Source organism: Lasioglossum baleicum, unplaced genomic scaffold (assembly GCF_051020765.1).
Source record: "Lasioglossum baleicum unplaced genomic scaffold, iyLasBale1 scaffold0037, whole genome shotgun sequence".
NCBI classification, from domain to species: domain Eukaryota; kingdom Metazoa; phylum Arthropoda; class Insecta; order Hymenoptera; family Halictidae; genus Lasioglossum; species Lasioglossum baleicum.
In genome coordinates this window covers 494,767-522,652 of record NW_027469097.1, presented here as the reverse complement: position 1 = coordinate 522,652, position 27,886 = coordinate 494,767, and the positions used below count along the sequence as shown (strand labels likewise).

The 27,886-nt window shown below is 36.8% G+C and overlaps 1 pseudogene; it reads right to left on the bottom strand.

Annotated features, from left to right (window-relative positions):
* Positions 1 to 1,667: 1,667 nt before the first annotated feature.
* Positions 1,668 to 23,246, bottom strand: LOC143219520 (cytochrome c oxidase subunit 1 pseudogene; annotated as a pseudogene).
* Positions 23,247 to 27,886: the final 4,640 nt, after the last annotated feature.

Genomic DNA, 27,886 nt, shown 5'->3' with positions numbered 1-27,886 from the left:
AATTTTATTATTAATTTTTCTAATTAAATTATTTATTTATTAATGATTATTATATATATACATATTATATGTATATATATATGATACTGTAATGTTATATGTATACATACTATTATAAATCCTTATTATAATAAATTTTATTTATTTATATTTTTATGAATATTAGTTCCATTAATTTTATTTTTTCTTAATTTTTTATTTTCTGTAATATTTAAGAATAGATTAGAAAAACAGTTATCTTTTTAATGTGGATTCAATATAATTTCTAAAGCTTTTTTACCATTTTCTGTCCCTTTTTATATAATATCCTTAACATTTTCAATTTTTGATGCCGAAATTACTTTATTATTACCAATTATTTTTATATTAAATAATATAGATGATGATTATATAGAATTATTAATAACTTTCGTCCTATTTTCTTTATTTATTATATTACTAATTGAATATATAAATGAATATTTTAATTGATTATATTAATAATATTTTCAATATTTTTCTCTTTTTATATGCTATTTAAATATTTACGGAAATAAAAATAAATAAAGCTACTAACTTTATAATTAATATTAATAATATTATTGTTTCTAATATATATGTATTAGATTTTTTATAAATCAAATTTTTAAGTCGAAATTAAATGTAAAATCTTTACATTTATATATTTAATTTTTATAAATTAAAATTTAAATATCTATACATTGAAAATATAAAATTTTATATAAGCTACATAAAAAATTGGAATTTTTATTCATTAAATTTGTTAATAATAAATTACCTCTAATTTGGTTTCAGTTAAATATATACATATATCTATATAACTATTCGATTATCTGTATTTAATAATCGAAATTGATTTATAGATTCATACAATAATACATATAAATCAAATTCAATATTATTAAAATCAGAATATTAATAAGATCAATATCATTGATGACCAATTGATTTAATAGAAAAAAAAGTACTTAATAATTCATCAATATAATGTAAAATCTTTGAAAATGGAAAACAAATAAATAATAAAATAATTACTGGAATAATTGTTCAAATTAGTTCAATTAAATGATATTTTAATATATATAAATTAATAAATTTATTATTCAAAATATCAGCAATTAAATATGAAGTAAGAACAATAATTATTAATATAAATATTAAAATAAAATTATATAAATAAATTAAATTATCATAATGAAAAGAATTTGAATTTTCAAAAAAAATATATTTCATGTTGCTATTTTTAATAATAAAATTAAATTTTATATAATTGAATTTTAAATTCATTGCACTTTTCTGCCATATTAAAATTTTTTAATTATTAAAATTCTACACTCATTAAATGAATGCTTTAATGCAGGATAACTTATTAATCCTTCTAAAGAAGATCGAAAATATTAAAATAACAATAAACGTTTATAAATTAAACTGTATAATATTAAAAATAAGAAAAAAATTATTCTATTTAATGGAATAATCGAACCAACTGAAGATAATATATTTCAACAAAAGTAAGAGTCAGGACGATCAGAATAACGTCGAGGTATACCTATTAAACCTAAAAAATGTTGAGGACAAAATATTAAATTTACTCCAATAAATATTATTAAAAATTGATAAACAATCATTTGTTACTTAATATTAAACCAGTAATTAAAGCAACAACATTATAAATATAAATAATAAAAATGAGCAACAACATAATATGTATCATGTAAAATAATATGAATAGATATTATAATTAGATAATATAATTCCTGTTAATCCTTCAATTGCAAATAAGGAAATAAAACACAAAGATCATATAAGAGAATTATTTATATTAAATTTTGAACCATAATAAGTTGCTAATCATCTAAAAACTTTAATTTCAGTAGGGACAGCAATAACTATAGTTGCTGAAGTAAAATATGCACGAGTATCTACTTCTAATCCAACAGTAGATAAATGATGAGCTCAAACAATAAAATCTAAAAATCCAATTCCTAGTATTGCACAATTTATTCCTACATTCCCAAATACTTCTTTTTTACAACTTTCATTTATAATAATTTCAGAAATTAATCCAGAACCAGGTAAAGTTAAAATATTAACTTCTGGATGTCCAAAAAATCAAAATAAATGTTGATAGGATTGACAGGATCTCCTCCTCCTATAGGATCAAAGAAAGATGTATTAAAATTACGATCAAATAATAATATTGTAATAGCTCCTGCTACTACAGGTAAAGATAATGATAATAAAATTATTGTGATAACAACAGATCAAGGAAATAAAGGTATTTTATCTAAATCTAATCTAAATTTTTTTAATTACATAATTGTAGATATTAAATTTGTAGCTCCTAAAAGTGATGAAATTCCAGATATATGTATATAAAAAATTGTAAAATCTGCAGAAGGAGATGATGAAAAATATAATTAGATATAGGTGGATATACAGTTCAACCAGTTCCAGATATAAAATTACACATCCTTCTAGTTAATAATAATAATAATGAAGGAGGTAATAATCAAAATCTAATATTATTTACTCGAGGAAATGGAATGTCGGGTGATTGTAATATTAAAGGAATTAATAAATTACCTAATCCTCCAATTAAGAAAGGTGTAGCTATAAAAAAATTATTATAAATGCATGACTTGCAATTAAAGACTTACATAATTCACCATTATACAAAAATATTCCAGGAATTCGTAATTCTACACGAGTTAAAAACCTTAAGGAAGAACCAATTATTCCTGATCATATAGCTAATATAAAATAAGGAATTCCAATATCTTTATGATTTGTTGATATTAATCACTTAATTAAAAAAAAAAAAAATTTATTTTTAATTCTGAAAATTAATTGTTTTTAATTTAACTTAAAATTTGTACAATATTAAAAAATTTTAAATTTTTATTAATACATTTACAATTTATTTCATTTATCAGACATAATGCTTTTAATATTTATTAATTTTCAATTATAGATAATAAAACTTTAAATTGCAAATTTAAAATTATATAAATAAAATATAATAATTGTTTAATTTTTATAATTTATAAAATATAAATACTACTAAAATATTAAATATTGAACAAAATAATATTAAAGAATTAAACTTAAAATTAAAATTAATAAAAAATTAAAAAAAATTTATATTTATAAATCAATATATAATAATTTTTAAATAACAATATAAATGAATATTTCGGATTAATAAAACTATAGGTCTAATAAATATAATATATTCAATAATATTTATAAAGTTTTTAATTAATTATCATTTAATAGTAAAAGAAAAAAATTGGTAATAATGAATACATTAATAAAACTAATATAAATAAAGTAACCAAATTATTTTTATAATTTAATATAAAATTATTTAAATTATTATTTATAGATTTATATTTAAATAATACAAATAATAATATATAAATAATTAATATATAAAATAATATTAATAAATAAAAGTACTTTTCATTAATATAATAAACAATAATCAATATATAATTTAACATTAAAGTTGAACATCTAGTTACTTTTTTTATATTAATTAATTTTAATATATAAATAGATAAATATATAGTTCAAAAAATTCCGAATAAAATTATTTCATTGTCTGATTTTAAAATTAAACAATAAAAATTTAAAGTAATAAAATTTATTAAAGCTGAATATAGAAAAATACAATTCCAATTAATTAACTCATAAGATATAATTATTAAAAAATGAAATGGAAATGATCCTAACTATATTATCAATGAAATAAATAAAAAATAATTTTATAAATTTTTCAAATAAATTACTTCAAACAAATTTATAAAGTTTATTCTAAATATTACCAATAAAATTCTAGGAATAATTGATATATAAAAAATCAATAAACTCTATAATTTATTATTAGAATTTAAATTAATTATACTAATTCTAATAAATATTACAATATCAGAAATAAATCACTTTAAAATAATATTTGATAATAATAAAGAAAATAAATATAAAATAAAAGTTAAATATATAAAATTTATAGATTTATATTTTAATATTAATTTATATAATTTATTTACAATTAAATTATACTATAATTTTTAAAATTATATTATAATTTTTATAACTAATAATAGTAAATAAATTTACATAAATATCTTATCCAAATATTCCTTTCATTACAAATGTTATTATATATATATATATATATATATATATATATATATATATATATATAATAAATTTGTACAAATAATTAATGAACCTACAAAATATTAAAATAAATTATAACCTTCAGTATTTATAAATTTGCATTTTTAAATAAATTATAACCTTCAGTATTTATAAATTTGCATTTTTAAATAAATTATTGTAAAATAATTAATAAACTTATAAACATTAATAAACTACATTTATTCAATATATATAGGTTTTATATCCTTAAATAAATTAAATTAACAAACATATAAAATATTGAAATAAATAATATATAATATTTTATAGGTTTTGTATCTTTAAATATATTAAATAGTTAATAAACCTACAAATGTTAATGAACTATATTCATTTAATATTTATTGGTTTTATGTCCTTTTTAAATTAATGATCCTATAAAATGTTAAAATAAATTATAATACATATAGAATTTGTAATCTTAAATAAATTAAATAATTAATAAACGTTTTAATATTAAACAATTTTTATATTTATAGGTTTTGTATACTTAAATAAATTAAATGATTAATAAACATCATGAAATAAATATTTATTTAATATTCATAGATTTTAAATAAATTATTACAAAATAATTAATAAACCTATAAATATTAAATAAATCATATTTTAAAATATAATTATTCAATAAACTAACATTATAATTTAATTATAATTACATTCTACTCGACTAAAATAAAATAGAATTAATTATTTATGCTACTAAGATAGTATAAAATTAATTATTTATAATAAATTAATTTATACTACAAGACTAACATAGTATAAAATTAATTATTTATACTACTAGAATAGTATAAAATTAATTATTAACTATATATTTCATATAAAGTATTATATGATAATATATCGATAGATTACGAATCTATAAGCTTTGTAATTAGCTTATTTATATTTTAAATTTAATAAAATTTTTCAACAGTAGAAAATTTCAATACAACAAACTTTCATATTATATATTCAGTAAAATTAGTTCACCACAATACTAGTCGAAAATATCAGTAGGGAAAATACTAATATTGTATATGCAATATAATTAGCTCACCACAATACTAGTCGAAAATATCAGTAGAGCAAATTTTACTCTATAAAATTTGTGAACAGTAGAAAATTTCAATAGAAGAAATTTTCATATTATATATGCAATATAATTAGTTCTCCACAATACTAGTCGAAAACATCAACAGAGCAAATTTTACACAATAAAATTTGTGAACAGTAGAAAATTTCAATATCACAAATTTTCATATTATATATGCAATTAAATTAGCTCACCAAGTCGAACCAGGTTGTCCGCGTGTGAACCCGCTGAACACTATTGGCATTAGACACGCAATTACAGGGTATGAATATTAATTAACAGAGTCAAACCGTTGTTGAACGTTTCCTATTGCTATATAGTCAAACTTTTTACCGAAGGCCTTTCTTTCGGAGAAGCTATCCCGCTGCATCGAGATTACGTCTTCGTGTTTAGATGAGCATATTAGTATTCACTTTAGACACGGGCACATTAATTTCGTGTATGAAATATAAGATTGAGTGTCAAACATATCGAGAAAGTTACCACCTTCCCTGAGTGCCGAACGGCTATGTCAATAGCATCACATATCCTGTGATTCCGAATGTCAAGCCAGATATTCCGGGTGCAAATACGCTGAGCAGAATTGGCAATAGGCACCTTAATACTCGGTTGGAATATTAAACCAGTACGTCAAGCCGTTGTAGAACATTACCTATAGGTATAGGGCCAATCTTGTTACAGAAAGCCGAACCCTCCGAAAAACTGAGCAGCTGTATCGAGAGTAAAATACCGTGTTAAGAGGTACGAACTGGTATACATATTAGTGACGAGCATAAACAATAGCTTCACCGATCCTGCGATTCCGTGAGTGAAACCAGGCATTCCGGGACTAAATCCGCTGTGCAGTGTTGGCAATATACACCTTAAGTGACGGTTCGAACATTAAAGCAGACGGTCAAACAGATGTAGATAGTTACCATGTCATATAATGTCTAAAGTTCTACCGATGACCTTACACTCCGATGAATTAACAAGCTGTATCGGGAGTGTAACATCGTGTTCAGTGGGACGAATTAGTATATGTTTTAGCGACAGCCACATTAATTTTAATTATGAAATAGAAGATCGAGGGTCACACCGTACGAGACCGTTACTAACTTCTATAAGGTTAGATCGGCTAAGTCAATAGTTTCAGATATCCAGTGTTTCCGACAATAATAGTAGGTACCCCTGGAGTAAATCCGCTGAAGAGTACTGGTAACAGAAGCCTTAATTCAGGGCTTGAATACTAAAATAGAGCGTCGCGCCCTTTCAGATCGTTACCATTTGCTATAATGTCAACCGTTTTACCGATTTCTTCATCGTTCCAAAGCTATCTCGCCGTTTCGAGGGTATAGCTACACGTTTGGGGAAACACACTAGTGTACGACTTAGTGACGTGATCATAAATTCTGGCATGATTTAGAAGATCGAGTGTCAAAGCGTTTGTGAACGCCACGTTCTGTGAGAGACGAATGGCTAAGTCAATAGTTCCACTTATCCTGCCATTCCGACATTCAAGCCAGGTATTCCGGGGGTAAATCCGCTGAACTGTATTGGCAATAGACACCTTTATTCACGGTACGGACTGTATAGTGGAGCGTCATACCGTTTGAGAGCCTTGCCAATTGATCCAATGTCAAACACTTTACCGAGGCCTTACCTTACGCGAACCTCACCAGCTTCATCGAGAGTACAACATCGTGTTCAGAGAAAAAAGCTAGTATTCGGTTCAGTGACGGGTGCCATAACGTCAGGAATGAATTAGAAGGTTGATTGTCAGACCGTTCGAGGAAGTTGCCATCGTCTGTGAGAGACGGACGCCTAAGTCAATAGTTTCACGTATCCTGGGATTCCGAGAGTCAAATCGGATATACCGGGAGTCAATCCTCTGTACAGTAATGGCACTTGTCACATTAATTCACGATTTGAATATTAAATTAGTGTGTCAAACCGTTTGTGACAGTTAGGAATTACTACGAAGTCTATCGTTTTACCGAAGACTTTTCCCTCCGAAAAACTAACCCTCTGTGCCATGAGTATAACTTCGTGATTAAGGAATCACATTAGTATGCATTATATTGATGGTATGTTATTTTTATGTATGAATTTGAAGGTCGAGTGTAACACATTGCGGGACGGTACCACCTTCTATGATATACGATTGCCTAAGGGAATAGCTTCACATATCTTGTGTATCTGAGATTCATACCAGGCATTCCTGGAGTAAATGCACTGAACTGTATAGGCAATAGACACCTTAATTCACGCTCTGAAAACTAAAGTAGAAATTCAAACTGTCGGAAAACATTATCAATTAGTATAAAGTCATCATTTGTACCGAATAACTTGCCTTCCGAGAAACAAACCTGCTGTAGGGAGTGTCTTGCTTACTGATCACGCCAAAACAAATCAGTAGTCATTTCGGCAGTGGGGCAGCATATTTTCATGTCTGTGTAGCAAAATCGAGAGACAAACCGTTGGTGAACGTTACCACCTTTCTTGAGAGTCGCACAGCTAAGCCAATTGATTCACCTATCCTGTGGTACCAAGAGTCAAACCAGGTAATCTGAGAGTAAATGCGCTATGCAGTATTGACAATGTACACATTAATTCACGCTATGAATATTAAAGTAGGGCGTCAATCCGTTTGAGAAAGCTAGCAAATGATAAAAAGTCAGACGCTTTACTGAAGGCCTTACCCCCCGACACCATAACCCGCTGAATCGAGAGTATAACGACGTTTTCAGAGAGGCAAAGTAGTAGTCATTTTAGGGACTGGCGCCTTAATATCATGTTTGAATTAGAAGGTCGAGGGTCCAACACTTTGAGGTCATTACCCCGGCCATTGGGCGTCGAACTGCTAAGTAAATGGCTTCAAATATCCAGTAATTCGGAGAGTCAAGCCAGGTGTTGTTGGAGTAATTACGCTGACCAGTATTGCCAACAGGCACCATAATTCACGGTTTGGGTAAAAACGTAGACCATCGAACCGTTTGAGAGCATTGCCAATTGATATAAAATCAAACACTTTACCGATGGCCTTACAATCGGAGAAGCAAACCAGCTGTTTGGAGGGTATATCTTCGTGTTCAGGGAAAGAGGTTAGTCCTCATTTCAGTAACGGGCACCTTATCTTCATGTTTGAATTAGAAGATCGCGTGACAAAACGTTTGGGAACGTTACCACCCTTTATGAGAGACGAACGGCTAATTCAATAGCTTCTCCTATCCAGAGATAGCGTGATACAAACCAGAAATAACGTGATTAAATACACTGAACAGAATTGGGAGTAGTCACCATAATTCCCTGCTTCAATATTCAGGTTGAGAGCCAAACCTTCGGACATCAATGCCAAACGGTATAAAGTCATTCTTTTACACAAAACCCTTCCACCCAAGCACCTAACCCGCTGTATTCAGAGTATAACTTCGTGTTCAAGGAAGAAATTATTATATATTTTATTTGCGGCTACCTTAATTTCATGTATGAATAAGTAGATATATGGGCAAACTCTTCCAGAACGTTACCACCATCTCTGAGAGTCGAACGGCTGAGCCAATAGCTTCACCTATCCTGTGATTCCGATAGTCAAATCAGGAACTCCGGGAGTCAATACGCTGTATCGTATTGGCAACAGACACCCTAATTTGCGGTATGAAAATTAAGGTAGAAGGTCAATCCATCGGAGAACTATACGTATTGGAGTAGAGATAAACTTTATGCAGAAAGCCTTACCTACTGCGGAACAAACCCACCGTATCGAGAGTATAACTTTGTGCTTAGAGAAAAGATTTAGTATTCCTTTCAGTAACGGGAACCTTGACTTCATGTATGGATTAGAAGATCGATGGTCAAGCAGTTCGGGAAGGTTACCGCCCTCTTTTATGTTCGAAGGGCCAAGACAATAGCTTCACATATCCTGTGATTCCGAGAGTCAAACCAGGTATTTCGGGCTCAAATCCGCTGAGCAGTATTGGCAAACGTAAGCATAACTCACGGATCAAATATTAAAGACGAGCGTCAATATCTTCAAAATCCCAATTGGTATAAAGTCAAAGGTTTAACTGAGGACCATAACCTCCGAAGTTATAACCCGCTGTATGAAGAGTAAACCTTCGTGTCCGGAGAAACAAATGAGTATACACTTGAGTGACGCGCGCCTTTATTTCATGTATAATCTAGAAGCTCGAGTTTCAAACCGTTGTAGAACGTTACCACCTTCTGTGAGAGAGGAACGTCTAAGTCAACAGCTACAACTATCCTGTGAGTTCGACACTCCATACCAGGTATTCCTGACGTAAATCCGCAGAACATTGTTGGCATTAGACATCTCAATTCACGATTTGAATATTAATGCAGACCATGAAACCGTTGTGAAACGTTACCAATCGCTACAAAGTCAAACATTTTATCGATGATATTTCCCTCCGAAAAATTAAACCGCCATATCGAGAGTGTAACGTCGTGATCAGTGAAAGAAATTATTACTAATTTCAGAGACGTGCGCATACTTTAGCATACGCACACTTTATTTCTATGTAATAACAGCATAATCATTAGTCAAACCGTCCGAGAACGTTAACACCTTTTTTGAAAGTCGCAGACCTATCCTATGATTCCGAGATTAAAACCAGGTACACCGAGAGTGAATTCCTAACGCAGTATCGGCCAGAGACAAATTAACTCATGGTATGAATATTAAACTAGAGAGTCAAACCGTCGTAGAATATAACCAACTTGTATAAACTCATTTTTTCACAGAATACCTTACCTTCCGAGAACACAATGCATTGTAGCGAGTGTCTCGTTTAGTGCTCACGAAAACAAATTGTTTGACATTTTAACAGATGGACACCTTACTTTCATGTATGAATGGAAGGATCGAGCGTCAAACAGTCCTACAACGATCCCACCTTCTTTGAGAGCCAAACTGCTAAGCCAATTGGTGCACTTATCCTGTTATTCAGAGAGACGGACCAGGTACTCCATGAGTACTCCAATGCGCTGTGCACTATTTTCAATGCACACCGTAATTCACTGATTGAATATTAATGTAGTGCGAAAATCCGCTTGATAACGTTACCAATTGGTACAAAGTCAAACGAATTACGAAGACCTTGCCATTCGATATCCTAACGCACTGTGTCAAGTGTATAACATGGAGTTCTGTGGTAGAAACTGGTACACCTTTTAGCAGGCGGACATGTTGTTTTCATGTAGGAATAAAAACATCGAGGGTCAAACATTTCGAGAACGTTACCACCTTCTTTGAGATTCGAGCAGGTAAGTCAATAGCTTGATACATTCTTGAGATTCCGAAGGCCAAACCAGATATTCCGGCAGTCAATGCACTGCACAATATTGGCAATGGACACATTAATTCACGGTATTAGTACTAAAGCGCAGAGTCTATTCCTTGTAGAGCGATAGGTATTTGTATAATGTCAAAAGTTTCTCCGATGACCTTTCCCTCCGTGAAACTAACCCGCTGTATCGGGAGTATAACTTCGTGTTCAGAGATACAAATTAGTACTCATTGCAGAAACGGGTACCTTAATTTCATGTATGAATGAGAAGATCTAAAGGCAAACCTATCCAGAACGTTACCACCTTCTTTGTGAAATCGCTCATCTTACACAATAGCTTCACCTATCCTGTGGTTCCGGCAGTCTAACTTGGTATATCAGGAGTATATCTGCCAAACAGCTTTCGCAATGGATACCGTAATTCACGGTTTGAAAATTAATGTAGAGCGTGAAACCGCTCTGAGGATGTTACCAGACGGTATAATGTCATTCTTGTTAACCTATACGGTACATTCCGTGAACTCAAACCGCCGGAGCGATTGCCTTGCTTCGGGTTCACAGGAACGAATTAGGAGACCTTATAGCAGACGAACACCTTATTTTTAAGAAGGAATAGGAAGATCGAGGGTCAATCTGTCAGAGAACGTTACCACCTTGTTTGCGAGTCGAACGGCCAAGCCAATAGCTTCACCTATCCTGTAATTTCAAAGCGCAAACCAGGTAACGCGGACAGGATTGGCAGTAGACAGCTTAATTCCCTGTTCGTATATTAACGTAGTGCTTCAATACATTGATGAACAATACCCAATTGTATAGAGTCAAACTCTTTACCGAAAGCCTGTCATGCGGTGAATCTAACCTGCTGTATCCAGAGTATCGCAACGTGTTCAGTGGAAAATATTACTATAAATTTTAGTGACAGGCACCTTAATATCATGTCGGAATTAGAAGGTCTCGTGGCAAACTCTTCCAGAACGTTACCACCCTTCTTGAGATTCGCAGAGCTAAGTCTATAACGTCACTTATCCTGTGACGCAGAGAGTCCATCCTGGAATTCCAGGAGTAATCCGCTGTACAGTATTGGCGTCATACACTCTGTTTCTTGGTATAAATATCAAACTCCAGAGTCAAACGGTCGTAGATGGTTACGAATTGGTATTGAGTCAAACTTTTTATCGCAGCCGTAACCATCCGAGAAGCTAACCTGGCATATGGTGAGAATAACTTCGTGTTCAGACAAGCCAATTAGTATCCAGTTCAGTGACGTGAACCTTAATTTCATGTATGAATCAGAAGGTCGTGTATCAAACGGTTCGTGTACGTGATCACATTCTTAGAGAGTGGAATGCTTAAGTCAATAACTACACCTATCCTGTCATTCGGAGAGATGAACCAGGTATTCTGGGAGTAAATCCACTGTACTGTTTCGGCATTAATACCTCACAGCCCGGTATAAATAATAATGAACAGGGACATACAGTTGTACAACATTATCTATTGGTATAGAATGTATCTTTTCACCGGGGGCGACACCTTCGGAGAAACTAACCCGCTGTATCGAGAATATGACGTCGTGGTTAGGGAAGGAAATTACTATACCTTTCAGTGACCGGCAGCTTAATTTCATGTTTGCATTAGAGTGTCAACAGGTTCGAGCTCGATACCACCTACTTTGAGGGACGAACGGCTGTATCAGAAGCTTCACCTATCCTGTGACTCCAAGAGTTATACCACGTATTCCGGGAGGAAATACACTGAAAAGTTTTGGCAATAGAAACCACAATTCGCGGTATGAGTAATATAGTGTCAATACCCAGAAGAAAGTTACGCACAATTATAGAGTCAACTTTTTAATGAAGGCCTTACCATGCGGGAAGCTAACACGCTGTATCGAGAGTATAACTTCGTGTTCAGAGATGCAAGTTAGCATACATTTTAGTAACCAGCACCTTAATATCATGTGAGAATTCGATGATCCAGTGTAAACCAGTTCGAGAACGTGGCCACATTCCATGAGATTCGAACAGCTAAGACAGTAGCTTCTTTGTGAATTGAACGGCCAAGTCAGTAGTTTCTCCCATCGTGTGATTCTGAGAGTCATACCAAGTATTCATGGACTATATCCGCTGAAGGGTATTGGCCATACACACCATAATTCACGGTATAAATATTGAGGTACTGAGACAAATCGCCGGAAAACATTATCAATTAAAATAAAGTAATACCTTTTCCCAATACCTTACCTGCCGAGAACCTAACCCGCTTTAGCAAGTACCTAGCTAAATGTTCACGGAAATAAATGAGTAGCCATTTCAGCAGACGGACAATGCAGTTTTACGAATGGATAGCAAAATCGAGAGTCAACCATTTGCAGTGCGATAGCATCTTTTTGATAGGCGTACTGCTAAGTCAATAGCTTCACATATCCTGTTATTCCGAGAGACTGTCAGCAGTATAGTATTTGCAATGAACACCTCAATTCACAGTGCAAGTAGTACAGTACAGTGTAATACCGTTATAGAACGTTACCCACTTGCATAGAGTCAAACTTTTTGCAGAATACCTAACCTTCCGTGAAGCTATCCCGCTGTATCGAGAGCATAACATCGTTCCAAGAGAAGCAATGTGGAATGGATTTTAGTGACGGAAATATTAATATCATGTATGAAATTGAAGGTCGAGGTTCCGACCGTTCGGGAACGTTACAACTTTCCTTTACAGTCGAACGACTAAGTCAATAGCATCGCCCATCCCATGATCCCAGAGCTAAAGCAATTACTCCGGGAGTAAATCCGCTGAACAGTATTGGCAATAGACGCTTTAATTCACGGTTTGAATATTAAAGTATAGCGACAAACCGTCCGAGGTCATAACCATTTCGTATAAAGTCATTCCTTTTACCGAATACATTACCTGCCGCGAGAATTAACCCGACGTAAGGAGTGTCTTGCTCGTTGTTGACGGAAACAAATTAGTGGACATTTTAGCAGATGCACCCCGTATTTTTTTGCATGAATAGCAAAATCGTAGGTCAAACCGTTCGAGAGCGCTACCACCTTCGTTGAGAAAACAACGACAGGTTCAGCAGCTTCACAAACCCTGTTAATCCAAGAGAAAAATCTGGTACCCGAGAGGAAAATCGCTGAATTGTATTGGCATTATACACCTTAATTCACGGTATGAATATTAAAGCAGATCGTCATGCCCATTATAGAACGTTAACAATTTGCATATAGTCATTCTTGTTACCGACGGCCTCGCCTTCCGAGGAGCCTACTCAGCTGTATCAAGGGTACAACATCGTGTTCAAAAGATGAAAGTAGTATACATTTATATGACGGCCACATTAACATCATGCATGAATTAGAAGGTCGATGGTCATACAGTTCGATATCAATGCCACCATCGTCGTGTGTCGAACTGCTATGTCAATAGCTTAATATATCTTATGATTCCGAGAGCCAAACCAGGTATTTAGGGATTAAATGCACTGTACAGTACTGGCAATAGGCACCTTAATTCACAGCATGAATATTCATATTGATAGCCATACCGTCGGACATCATTCTCAAATGGTATAAAGTCATTCCTTTTAACCAGTACCTTGCCTTCCGGAAACCAATCCCGCTGTAGCGAATGTCCTACTTAATGTCCACGGAAACAAATCAGTAGACATGTTATCGGACGATGTTCCACATGTTTGGGTACAAATATCTGCATTGAGAGTCAGAGCGTCCGAGAACTTTACCACATTCTGTGTGAGGCGAACGACTGAGTCCATATCATCACCTACCTTGTGTTTCGGAGAGGCAAACCTGGTATTCCGGAATTGTGTCCGCTGCACAGGATGGGCAATAGACACCTCACTTCACGTTTGAAAAATAAAGCAGGCCGTCATGCCGTCTTGGAACACTACCTATAGGTGTAGGGTCAAACATCTTGCAGAATGCCTGACTATCCGAAAAACTGACCAGCTGTATCGAGATTATAACATCATTTTCAGAGGAACATACTACTATACAACATAGAGAAGGGCACCTTAGTTTCGTGAATGAATTAAAAAATCGAGGGTCAAACCGTTCGAGAACGATACCACCATCCTTTTTATGTGAACGGCAAAGTCAATAGCATCAACTATCCTGTGATTCCGACAGCCAAACCAGGAATACTGTGAGTAAATCCACTGTATAGTATTGGCATTAAAATCCTACTTCCTGGTATAAATATTGAAGTACAGAGCCACACAGTTGTACAACGTTACCTATTGGTATAGAGCCTACCATTTCAACGAAGGCCGTACCTTCCGAGAAACAAACCAGCTGTATCGAGAGTTTAACTTCATGGTCAGAGAAGCATAGTAGTATAAATTTTAGTGACAGACAACTTAATTTCATCTAGGAATCAGAAGGTCGAGGCTCAAACACTGCGAGAACGTTAGCAACTTCATTGAGAGGCGTACGGCTAAGTCTATAGCTTCACCTATGCTTGGATTCCGAGAGTCAAACCAGGTATTTTGGGCGTAAATCCGCTATACAGAATTGTTATTTGACACCCTATTTCACCGTATGTATACTATAGTACAGAGTCAAACCGTTGTTGAACGATACCTACTGATATAGAATCAAACCTATTACCGAATGCCTTACCTTCCGAGAGGGAATCCAGCTGTATCGAGGGTATAACTTCGTATTGAGAGAAGCAAATTATGATTTATTCTAGTGACGGGCACCTTAATTTCATATATGAATAAGAAGATCGAGCGTCAAACCGTTCATGAACGATACAATCCTCCTTGTGAGTCGATCGGCTAAGTCTACAGATTCCCCTAACCTGTGATTCCCAGAGTCATACCGGGAATTTCTGGAGTAAATTCGCTGAAGATTATTTGCACGTGTCACCTCAATTCAGGCTTTGAAATTACAGTTGAGTACCAAACCGCTGTAGAACCTTACCTATTCGTATCGAGTCATAATTTTTACCGAAGACCTTATCTTCCGGGAAGCCTAACCTGCTGCAGGAAGTATTTTGATCAGTGGCCACGGAATTAAACTAGTAGACACTATACCAGGCGGATACCTCATTTTCATGCATAAATAGCAAAATAGATAGTCTAGCAGTTCGAGAACGTTACCACCTTCATTGCTAGTCTCACCGACTTGTCAGTAGCATATCCGATCTTGTACTTCCGCGAGTGAAGCCTTTGTCTTCCAGGAGTAAGTGCGCTGAAGATTAGTGGCAACAGACACCTTAACGCACGGTATGAATATTACAGTGGAATGTCAGTCCGTCGGAGAATATTACCAATTGGTATAGAGTCATTCCTTTTACCGATCATTACACACATTACACATTATACATTACTACATTATCTTCCTAGAACCTATCCGCTGCAGCAAGTGTCATGCTTAGTGCTCACGGAAACAAATTAGTAGACATTTTAGCAAAGAGGCACTTTAGTCAAATGTGTGACAAGAGTAATCGCGTGTCAAACCGCGAGAACGAACCCATCATCTTTAAGAGTCGGACGGATAAGTCAATAACTTCACCCATCCTGCTATTCCGATAGACAAAGACAACAACAATTGAGAGGGTTACCAATTGGTATAAGGTCTAACGCTTAACCGAAGGCCTTACCTTCCCCGAACCTCAGCGGCATCATCGAGAGTGTAAATTCCTGTCCACAGAAAATAATTAGTATTCGTTTCAGTGACCGGCACGTTAGCTTCATGTACAAAGTAGATGATCGAGGGCCAAACCGCTCCAAATCGTTGCCAATGGTATTCAAAAAAGGCATGAATCTATACGAATTGGTAATGTTCTCCGACGGTTTGACTCCAAACATTTATATTAATACCGTGAAATGAGGAGTCATTTGCCAATACTCTTCAGCGGATTTACTCCGGTATAACCTGATTTGACTCTCGGAGTCGCAGGATATATGGAGCTATTGACCTAGCCGTTCGAAACTCCAAGAGGGTGGTAAAGCTCTCGAACGGATTGATCGTCGACATTCTAATTCATCCATGACGTTAATGTGCCCGACCCTGAAATGAAGACTAATTTCTTCCACTGAACACAGAATCATACTCTCGATACGGCGGGATAGCTTCGCCGAATGTAAAGCCTGAATTAATGTTCAAATCGTGAATTATGGTATCTATTGAGAATACTGTTCAGCGGATTTACACCACGAATACCTTGTTTGACTCTCGGAGTCATAGGACAGGTGAAGCTGATAACTAAGGCGTTGGAATCTCAAAAAGGGTAGTAACGTTCTCAAACTGTTTGACCCTCCCTGTTCTAATTAATACATGAAATTAAGGTGCCCGTCACAAAAATGTTTACTAATTTGTTCCTGAGAAGACGATGTTATATCCTCGATACAGCTGGTTATCTTCTCGGAATGAATGACCTTCGGCAAACAGTTTGACCTTATACCAATAAGTATGATCCAACAACGGTTTGACTCTGTACTATGGTATATATATACCGTGAAATAGGGTGTCGAATGCTAATACTGTACAGCAGATTTACTCCCGGAGTACATGACCTGACTCTCGAAATCCAAGCATAGGTGAAGCTATTGATTTATCCGTTCTACTCTCAAAGAGCGTGATAACGTTCTCGAAAGGTGTGATCCTCGATCTTCTTATCCATAATGAAATTATGGTCCCCGTCACTAAAATGTTTACTAATTCATTCCACTGAACACGACGCTATACTCTCGATACGGCGGGTTAGCTCCTCGGAAGGTACGGCCGTCGGTGAAAATTTTGGCGCTATACCAACAGGTAACGTTCGACATACATTTGACACTGCTCATTTATACTTACACTTGGAAGTAGGGCGTATATCGCCAATACTGTACAGCGGATTTAGTTCCGGAACACCTGGTTTGTCTCTCGGAATCACAGTATGGGTGAGGCTACTGACTTTGCCCAACTATTCGCAAAGGAGGTGGTATCGTTCCCTAACAGACTGACCCTCGATCTTCTATATAGTGCATGGAATTATGGTGCCTGTCACGAAAATTTACGATAATTTGTTTCCTTGTACACGAGGATATACTCTCGATACAGCGGGTTAGTTTCTCGGATGGCAAGGTCGTCGGTGTAACGTTTGACTTCATACCAACTGGTAAATTTCGCGTGCGGTTTCACGTTCTACTTCAATATTCAATGGCTCAATTAAGCTGTCTGGGGCCATAACTGTCCGGCGGATTTACACCCGGCATACCCGGTATAACTTTCAGAATCACATGACCTTCGGTATAAAGTTTGAATCTGTAACAATAGGTAACGACCTGCAACGGATTGACTTGGCACTTTGTTATTCAAATCACGAGTTAAGGTGTCTATGGATAATACTACATAGTGGATCTACTCCTGGAGGTTTCGCTCTCGGAATCACAAGATATGTGAAGTATTGAATAAGGCGTTCGTCTCTCACAGAAGGTGGCATCGATCTCAAACACCTTGAATCTCGATATTCTAATTCATACATGAAATCAAGGTTCCCGATACTAAGAAGTATAATATTTTTCATCCCTGAACAATGGGATGTACCCTCGATACTGCGCGTCAGCTTTTCGTGAGCTAAGGCCTTCTTTAAAGAGTTCTTCCACGACACGACTCTCAACATTGTCATTCATACTGTGAAATAGGGTATCAAGTGCAATACTTTGCAGCGAATTTACACCCGGAATTCTTTGTTTGACTCTCAAACCGTTTGATGCCCTATTTTAATATACAAACTGTGAATGATGGTGTCTATTGCCAATACTGTTCAGCGTATATACTCCCGCAGTAACTGATTGACATTCGAAATCGCAGGACACGTGAAACTATTTTCATAGCTATCTGAGCATCATAGAATGTGGTGACGAGCTCGTACTCTTTTACATCCATCTCCTAATTTATACAAGAAATTCGTATGCCATCACTGTAATGCAAACGAATAGGATTCTCTAAACACGAAGTTATACTCTCGATACAATGTGATACTACTCGGAGGGTCAGGTCTTTGGTAAAACGTTTGACGTTATACTAACTGGTAATCTTGTCATGCGGTCTGGTGCTCAACAATAACATTCAAATCGTGAATTATGGTGACCATTACCAATAGTGTACATCTTATTGACACCCGTAATACCTGGTTTGTCTAACGGAATAGCAGGATAGGTGAATCTAGAGACTTAGCCGATTGACCCTCGAAGAAGCTGGAAACGTTCTCGATCGGTTTGACACGAGGTCTTCTTATTCATACATGAAATTGAGGCGCCCGTTTTCTAAAATATAAAATAATTTGTTTCTTTGAACATGAAGTCATACCCACGAATCAGCGGGTTATGTTCTCGGAAGGTAAGTGACCCGGTAAGGAGTATGACGTTATATCAATTGGTATCTTTCGCAAACGGCTTGACGCTATACTTTAATATTCATGCGGTAAATTAATGTTTCTGTCCCCAATACTGCTGAGCGGATTTACTCCTGGAACACCTGGTTTGCCTCTCGGAATCGCAGGATGGGTTAAGCTATTGACTTCGCCGTTAGTCTCTCGCAGAATGTGGCATCGTTCCCGAAAGGTTTTACCCTCGACCTTCTAATTCGTACATGAAGTTAAGGTACTCGTTACTGAAATGAATGCTAATTTCATTCTATGAACACGAAGTTATACTCTCGAAATAACAGGTTAGCTTCACCGAAGGTAAGTCTATCGCTAAAGAGTTTTACTCTATAGTAATAGGGAACGTTGAACAGTCAGCAAAACACTCTTTACACCGGTCTAGGCTTCTCGAAATGTGAGGCCTTCCGTACAAGTTTGGCTCTATACCAATAGGTAATGTTCTACACCGGCTTAACACTGTACTTTAGTATTCATAACGTGAAGTAGTATGTCTAATGTCAATACTGTACAGCGGATTATCACCCTGCATACCTGGTTTCATTTTCGGAATCGCAGGATATGTGAAGCTATTGTCATAGCCGCTCGAATATCAAACAAGGTGGGACGTTCTGGATCGGTTCTACACATTACCTTCGAATTCACACATGAAATTAAGGTGGCCGTCACGAATATGTATGCTAATTTGATTTTCTGGACAAGAAGTTATACTCTAGGTACTGCGGGTTAGGATCTAGGAAGGTAAGGCCTTCTATGAAAAGTTTGACTCTATAGCAATGAGTAACGTTCTACAACGGTTAGACGCTGTACTTTAATATTCATACAGTGAAATGAATGCCTATTTCCAATTATGCACAGCGCATTTACTCCAGGAGAACCTTATTTGACTATCCGGAATCATATGATAGGAGGAGCTATTGAATTAGCTGCTCCATCCCCATGGAAGATGGGACGGTCTCGAACGGTTTGACACTCGATCTTCTAATTCATATGTGAAGATAAGTTGTGCTTCTGCTATAATGTCTACCCATTTGCTTCTGTGAGTCATAAGCGTGACACTCGCTACAGCGGAATAAGTTCAATGAGGGTAATGTACTCGGTAAAATGTAGGAGTATATAACAATAAGTAACGTTCTCCGACGATTACTCTACTACAATATTCATACCGTGAATTAATGTATCTGTTGCCGAAACTGTTCAGCGGATTTACTCCCGGAATACCTGGTTTGACTTTCGGAATCACGGGAAAGGTGAAGCTATTGTCTTGGCCGTTTGTCTCTCACAGAAGGTGGCAACGTTCTCGAACGGTTTGACAGTCGATCTTCTAATTCATGCATGAAATTATGGTGCTTGTCACTAAAATGAATACTAGTTCGCACCTCTTCACACGGTATTATACACCCGATACGGCGGGATAGTTTTTCGTATGGTTAGGCATTCTGACATAAGATCGACCAGCACGAAATTACACTCTCGATACAGCGGGTTAGTTTTCCGGAGGGTAAGTTATTCGGTTAAACTATTGATTTCATAGCAATAGGTGACGTTCTACATCGGTTTGATGCTCATGTTTAATATTTGAACAGTGAACTAAGGTCTCTGTTGCCAGTACTTTAGCGGATTTATTCCAGCAATACGTGTTTTAACTCTCGTAATTGCATAATAGGTTGAGCTGTTGACTTATCCCTTCGAATCTCAAAGAAGGTGCTACCGTTCTCGAACGGTATAACCCTCGATATTCTAATTCATACATGAAATTAAGGCGCCTGACACAGAAATGATTACAAATTTCTTTCTCTGAACACGAAGTTACATTCTCGACGACGCGGGTATGGTTCGCACAAGGTAAGATTTTCGGTAAATCATTTGACTTTTGTACCAATTGTTAGCGTTCTCAAACGGTATGCCGCTGTATTTTAATATTCAAACAGTGTTTTAAGGTGTCTATTGCCAATACTGTACAGCACATTTTCTCCCTCTATATCAGGTTTGACGGTACGAATCTCAAGAAAGGTGCTAACGCTCTCGAACGATGTGACTCCCGATGTTGATATTCAGACACAAACATGTGGAGTCCATCCCCTAAAATCTCCACTGATTTATTTCTGTTAACATTAAGCAGGACACTCGCTACAGCAGGATTGGATCTCGGAAGGTAAGGTATTCAAAAAAGGAATGACTATACACGAATTGGGAATGTTCTCCGACGGTTTGACTGCTTACAATAATATTAATACCGTGAAATACGCTGTCAATTGCCAGTAACTTTCAGCGGATTTACTCCGGTATTGCCTGATTTGACGCTCGGAATCACAGGATAGGTGAAGCTATAGACCTAGCAGTTCGACTCTCACAGAGGTTTGAAAACTGCACGGACAGCTTGATCATCGATATTCTAGTTCACGAAGTCAATGTGCCCGTCACTAAAAGGAAGACTAATTTCATTTTCTCAACACGAAGTTATACTCTCGATACGGCGGGATAGCTTCGCCAAATGTGAGGCCATCTGTAATGTGTTTGACTTTATACCAATTGACAATGCTGTGAAACGGTTTGGCGATCTGCATTAATATTCAAACCGTCAATTATGGTATGTATTGAGAAGACTGTTCAGTGAATTTACTTCAGGAATATCAGATATGGGTCTCGGAATCAGAGGATAGGTGAAGATATTGACTTAGCCGTGCGACTCTCACGGAAGATGGTCAGGTACGCGAATGGTTTGACCCTCGATCTTCTAAATCATGCATGAGGGTATGGTGCCCGTCACAAAAGCGCTTATTAATTTATTCCTGTGAAAACGATGTTATATCCTCGATGCACCGGGTTACGCTTTCGGAGTGTAAGATCTTCAGTAAGACGTTTGACTTTATACAGAACTGTTAACGCTTTCCAACTGTCTGACACTCTACTTTAATATTTGAACGGAGAATTATGGTGTCTAATGCCAATACTGCTCAGCTGATTAACTCCCGGAATGCCTCGGTTGACTTGCGGAATCACAGGATAGGTGAAGCTATTGCCCTGGCCGTTCGACTCTCTAGGACGGTGATAACGTACGCGAAAGGTTTCACCCCCAATCTTCTAATTCATACATGAAGTTATGGAGCCCATCCGTGAAAATGAGTACTAATTTCTGTCTATGAACACGTCCTTATATTCTCGATGTAGGCGCTGACGTTCTTGGAAGTTAAGGCGTTCGGTAGATTGTTAAACTATTGCAAACATTGGTAACATCGGCAAACGGATTGAAGCACTACTGGAATACTCAAACCGTGCACTATGTCCATTGCCAAATCTCCTGAGCGGAGATACTCCAAGATCACCTGGCTTGACTCTCTGAATCACAGGATAGGTGAACCAATAGACATAGCCATTCACAGGAAGGGAGGTAACGTCCGCGAATGGTTTGACCATCGCTATTCTAATTCATACATGCATTTAAGGTACTGTCACTTAATTATATACTTATGTGTTTCTCTAAACACGACGCTATACTGTCGATACGGCAGGTTAGGCATTCTGAGAGTATAGACTTCAGTAAAACGTTTGCCTTTATACTAATTGGTAACGCTTTCAATCGGTTTGGGGCTCTACTTTAATATTCAAACCGTAGAATAAGTTGTCTTTTGCCAATGCTGCTCAGCGGATGTACTCCCGGAATACCTTGTTTGACTCTCGGAATCGCAGGCTAAGTGAAGCTATTCAACTTAGCTTTGCCACCCAGAAAAGGGGTGGTAAAGTTCTCGAACGGTTTGACTCTCGGTCATGCTATTCATACACGAAAATAAGGTGTCCGTCTGCCACGATGTCTTCTAATTTGCTTCTGTGAACACAAGGCGAGACACATTGTACAGCAGAATAGGTTCTACGAAGGTTACGTATTCGGTAAAAAGAATGACTTTATAACAATTGGTATTGATCTCCGATGATTTGACTCCGTACTTTAACTATTATGCAGTGAATTAAGGTGTCAATTGCCAATATCATTCAGGGGAATTACACTAGGAATACATTGTTTGGCGCAAGCAATCGCCAGGTAGGAGACGCTACTGACTAAGCCGCTCGACTCCTAAGGAAATTGATTACGTGCTCGAAAGTATTCACATTTGTTTCTTTTATTTATACATGACGTTAGGGTGCTCGTCACTGAACTGAAGACCAATTTCTTTACCTGAACACGAAGGTATACCCTCGAAACTATGAGTATGATTCTCCGAAGATAAAGCCATCCGTATAGTATTTGACTCTATGCCAATTTGCATTGCTCTATAACGGTATGACGCTCTACTGTAGCATTCAAACAACGAATTAAGGTGTCTATTGTGAAAACACTTCAGATGACCTTCTACCGGAATACCTCAGCTTACCATCCGAGAAACAGGATAGGTGAAGCTATTGACATAGCCGATCGATCCTCAAAGATGGTGATATCGTACTCGAGCGCTGTGACACTCGATCTTCTATTTCACTCATGAAATTAAGCTGCCCGTCACTCAAATATATACTAATTTGTTTCTCGTATCACAAAGTTATACTCTCGATACTGCAGGATAAGCTCTCGAAACGTAACGTATTCTGTAGAAAGAATGACCTTGGAACAATTGGTAATATTCTCCGCCGATTTGACACCACACTTTAATGTCGATGCCGAGAATTTTGGTGTCTATTGCCAATGATATAGAGCGGATTTACTCTCGGGTACCTTATTTGTCACTCGGAATCTCAGGATAGGTGAAGCTATTGACTTAGGCGTTCGCCTCTCACAGATGGTGGAAACGTTCTCGAACGGGCTGTCTCCCGATTATATTATACAGACATGAAGAAAATCTGTTCGCGTGCTAAACTGTCTACTAATTTGTCTCCGCGAGCACTAAGCATGATACCCGCTACTGCGGATTAGGCTCTAGGAAGGTAAGGTAAACGGTATGAAGTACGAATTTATACCAATCGGTTATGTTCTCCAATGTTTTGACGCTCTACTTTAACATGCAAGCCGGGAATTAAGGTGACTAGTACCAATACTGTTCAGTGGATTTACTCGAGGAATATTTGGTCTGACGATCAGAAAGACAGGGTACGTGAAGCTATTGAATTTGCCGTTCGGATCTCAAAGGGGGGGGGGGGGTAATGTCCTCGAACTGTTTGCCCACGATCTTCTAATACATACATGAAATGATGGTGGCCGTCAGAAAAATGTTACTAATGTGTTTCTCTGAACACGACGTTATACTCTCGACTCGGCGGGTTAGGTTCACCGATGGCAACGCTTTCTGTAAAATGTGTGAATCTACACCAATGGGTAATTGTCCGCAAAGGCTTGACGGTCTGCCTTAATATTCATTCCGTGAATTAAGGTGTCTATTGACAATACTCTTCAGCTGATTTACTCCCAGATTACCCGGTTTGACTTTCGGAATCACGGGGTAGGTGGAGCTATTGACGTAACCATTTGATACTCATAAAAGTGGTAAGGGTCTCGAAATGTTTGACCCTCGATCTTCTATTTCATACATGAAATTAAGGTGCCCATCATTGAAACGAAGAGTATCCTCTTTCTCTGAACACGAAGTAATTCCCTCGGAATGGCGAGTCGGCTTCTCCGAAATTAAGGAAATCGGTAAGTTGTATGATTTTATACCAATTGATATTGTTCTATAACAGATTGACCCTCTACCTTAATATTTCAACCGTGAATTAAGGAGACTATTGCCAATACTGCTCAGCTGACTAACTCCCAGAATACCTGGCATAAGTCTCGGAATCTCCGGATAGGTGAAGCTATACACTCAGCCGTTCGTCTTTCGCAGAAGGTGGTAACGTCCTCGATCGCCTTGATCCTTGATATCCTTAATCATGAATGAAATTAAGGCGGTCGTCACTAAAATGTATACTAATTTGCTTCTCTGACCTCGCAGTTATACTCTCAATACAGCGGGTTAGCTTCTAGAAAGCTAAGTCATTTTGTAAAACGTTTGACTTTATAGCAATTATTAAGGTTCTCATACGGTGTGACGCTCTATTTTAATATTTACTCCGCGAATTAAGGTATCTATTGGCAATACTGTTCAGCGGATTTACTCCAGGAATACTTAGATTGACTCTTCGAATCTCTGGCTATGTGAAGCTATTGACTTATCCGTTGGACTATCAAAGAGCGAGGCAACGGTCTCAAACGGTTTGACACTCAACCATCTAACTCATAGATGAAGTTATGGTGCCTGTATATAAAATGTATTGTAATTTGTTCCAATGAACCCGATGTTATACTCACGATACAGTGGGTTAGCATTTGGGAAGGTAAGGACGCCTGTAAAATGTATGACATTATACCAATAGATAACGATCTAAAAAGGATTGACTCTGTACTCTAATATATATACCGTGAAATAGAGTGTCTAATGCCTATACAGAGCAGCTGATATCTCCCGGAATACCGGGTTTGTCTGTCGGCATCACAGTGTGGATAATGCTACTGACTCAGCCGTTGCATTCTCATAGAAAGCGGTAACGTTCTCGAACGGTTCATCTATCGGTTTTGCTATTCATGCATAAAAATACGGTGTCCGGTTGCTGAAATGTCCACTAATTTGTTTCCGTCAACAGCGAGCAAGACACTCCATATGGCGGGCTAATATTCTCGGCCGGTAAGGGATTCGGTAAGAAGAATGACTTTATATGAACTGGTTATGTCCTCCTAGGTTTCGTCGCTCCACTCTAATATTCAAACCGTGAATTATGGCTTCTATTGCCAACACTTTTCAGCTAATTCCCACCCGGACAACCTGGTTTGGCTCACAGAATCACAGGATAGATGAAGCTACTGACCTGGCTGTTCACGTCTCACAGAAGGTGGCAACGTACTCATGCGGTTTGACCCTCGACATTCTAAATCTTACATGAAATTAATTTGCGCGACACTAGAATGTATCATAGTTTGTTCCTCTGACCGCGAAGTTATACTTTCGATGGAGCGGGTGAGTTTCTCGTAGAGTTGGGCCATCGGAGAAATGCTTGACTCTATACCAATTGGTATCGTTCTAGAACGAGTGGACTCTGTATATTAGTATTAGGACCGTAAAGAGAGGTGTCTATTTCCAATACAGTTCAGCGGATTTACTCCAGGTATACGTGCTTTGACAGTCGGAATCACAGGATATGTGAAGCTGACGAACTTTGCCTTCGACACTCAAAGGTGGTGGCAACGTTCACGAACGGTTAGACACTCCATCTTCTAATTCATCCATGTATCTAAGATGCCATCACTAAATTGTTTACTAATGTGTTTCCCTAAAAACGTAGCTATAATCTCGATGCGGCGGATAATCTTCTCGATGGTAAGACACTTGACTCTATAGCCATCAGTAACGTTCTCTCTCGGTGTGACGCTCTATTTTAACATTCGCTCCGAGAATTAGGGTACATAATGCCAACACTCTTTAGCGGAATGACCTTCGGATTTCCTGGTTTGACTCTCGCGGTCACAGGATAGGTGGAGCTGTTTACTTAGTCGATCGTCTGTCTCAGAAGGGAGAATCGTTCTGGAACGGTTTGACGCTCCATATCCAATTTATACATGAACTTACGTTGCCCGTCACTGAAATGCAGACTAATTTCTTCCTCTGAACATGAAGTTATACTCTCGATGCAGCGGGTTATATTCCTGGATGGTAATGTCTTCACTAAAACTTTCGACATTATTCAAGTAGGTACCGTGCTACAAGGGATGGACTGTGTACCTTGGTATTCATGCCGTGAATGAATGAGTCCATTGCGAATAGTTTACAGTTTGTTGACTACCGGAGTGCCGGGTTTGCCCTTCGCAATCACGGTACAGGTGAAACTACTGACTTATCCGTTCGAATCGCAAAGAAGGCTGTAACGGTCTCTAACGGCTTTCAATCGATCTTCGAATTCAATCATGAAATGAGGGTGCCCGTAGCTAAAATTTATAGTAATATGTTCCACTGAATACGAAGTTATGCTCTCGATACGGTGGGCTAGCTTCGCGGAAGGTACGGCGTTCGGTGGAAAATTAAACCCTATACCAATAGGTAACGCTGTACAACTGTGTGACTTCCTACTTTAAAACCTATACGAGGAAGTAGGGATTCTGATGCCGATACTGTACAGTGGATTTACTCCCGCAATGCCTGGTTTCATTCTCGGAATCAGAGGATAGGTGAAGCTAGTGTCGCAGGCGTTCGATTCTCAAAGACGATGGTAACAATATCGAAAGGATTGACTCTCGATGTTCCTATTCATTCAAAAAAGTGACGCGTACGTCTGCTAGAACGTCTAATAATTTGTTCCTGTGAGCTAGAAGCAAGACACTCGCCACAACGGGATAGGTTCGCGGAAGGTAAGCTGTTGGGTAAAAAAAAAATTAATTTATAGTAATTGGTAAATTTCTCCAACGGTTTGTCTCTCTACATTAATATTCATACCGTGAATTAAGCTGTCATTTGGCAATACCCATAAGTGGATTTACTCCCGCATTACCTGGATTTACTCACGGATTCACAGGATAGGTGAAGTTACTTTCTTAGCCGCTCGTGTCGCACAGAAGGCGGTAACGTTCTCGATCGGTTTGACTCTCCATCTGCTTATTCATGCATGAAATTAATGTGCTCGTCTGTAAATGTATACAAGTTCGTACCTCTGAATACGGTGAAATAAGGTGATTGACGGCCCGCTTCAATATTGAGACCGTCGATTGAGGTGTGTATTGCCATTACTGTACCTCGGTTTTATTGCCACAATACCATGTTTGACTCTCGGAAACGCAGGATGGGTGTAGCTATTGTCTTAGCCGTACGACTCTCATAGGAGGTGGTAACGTTCTCGAGCGGTTTGTCGATCGACCTTCTAAATTATACCTGAAATTATGGTGCCCGTCACTAAA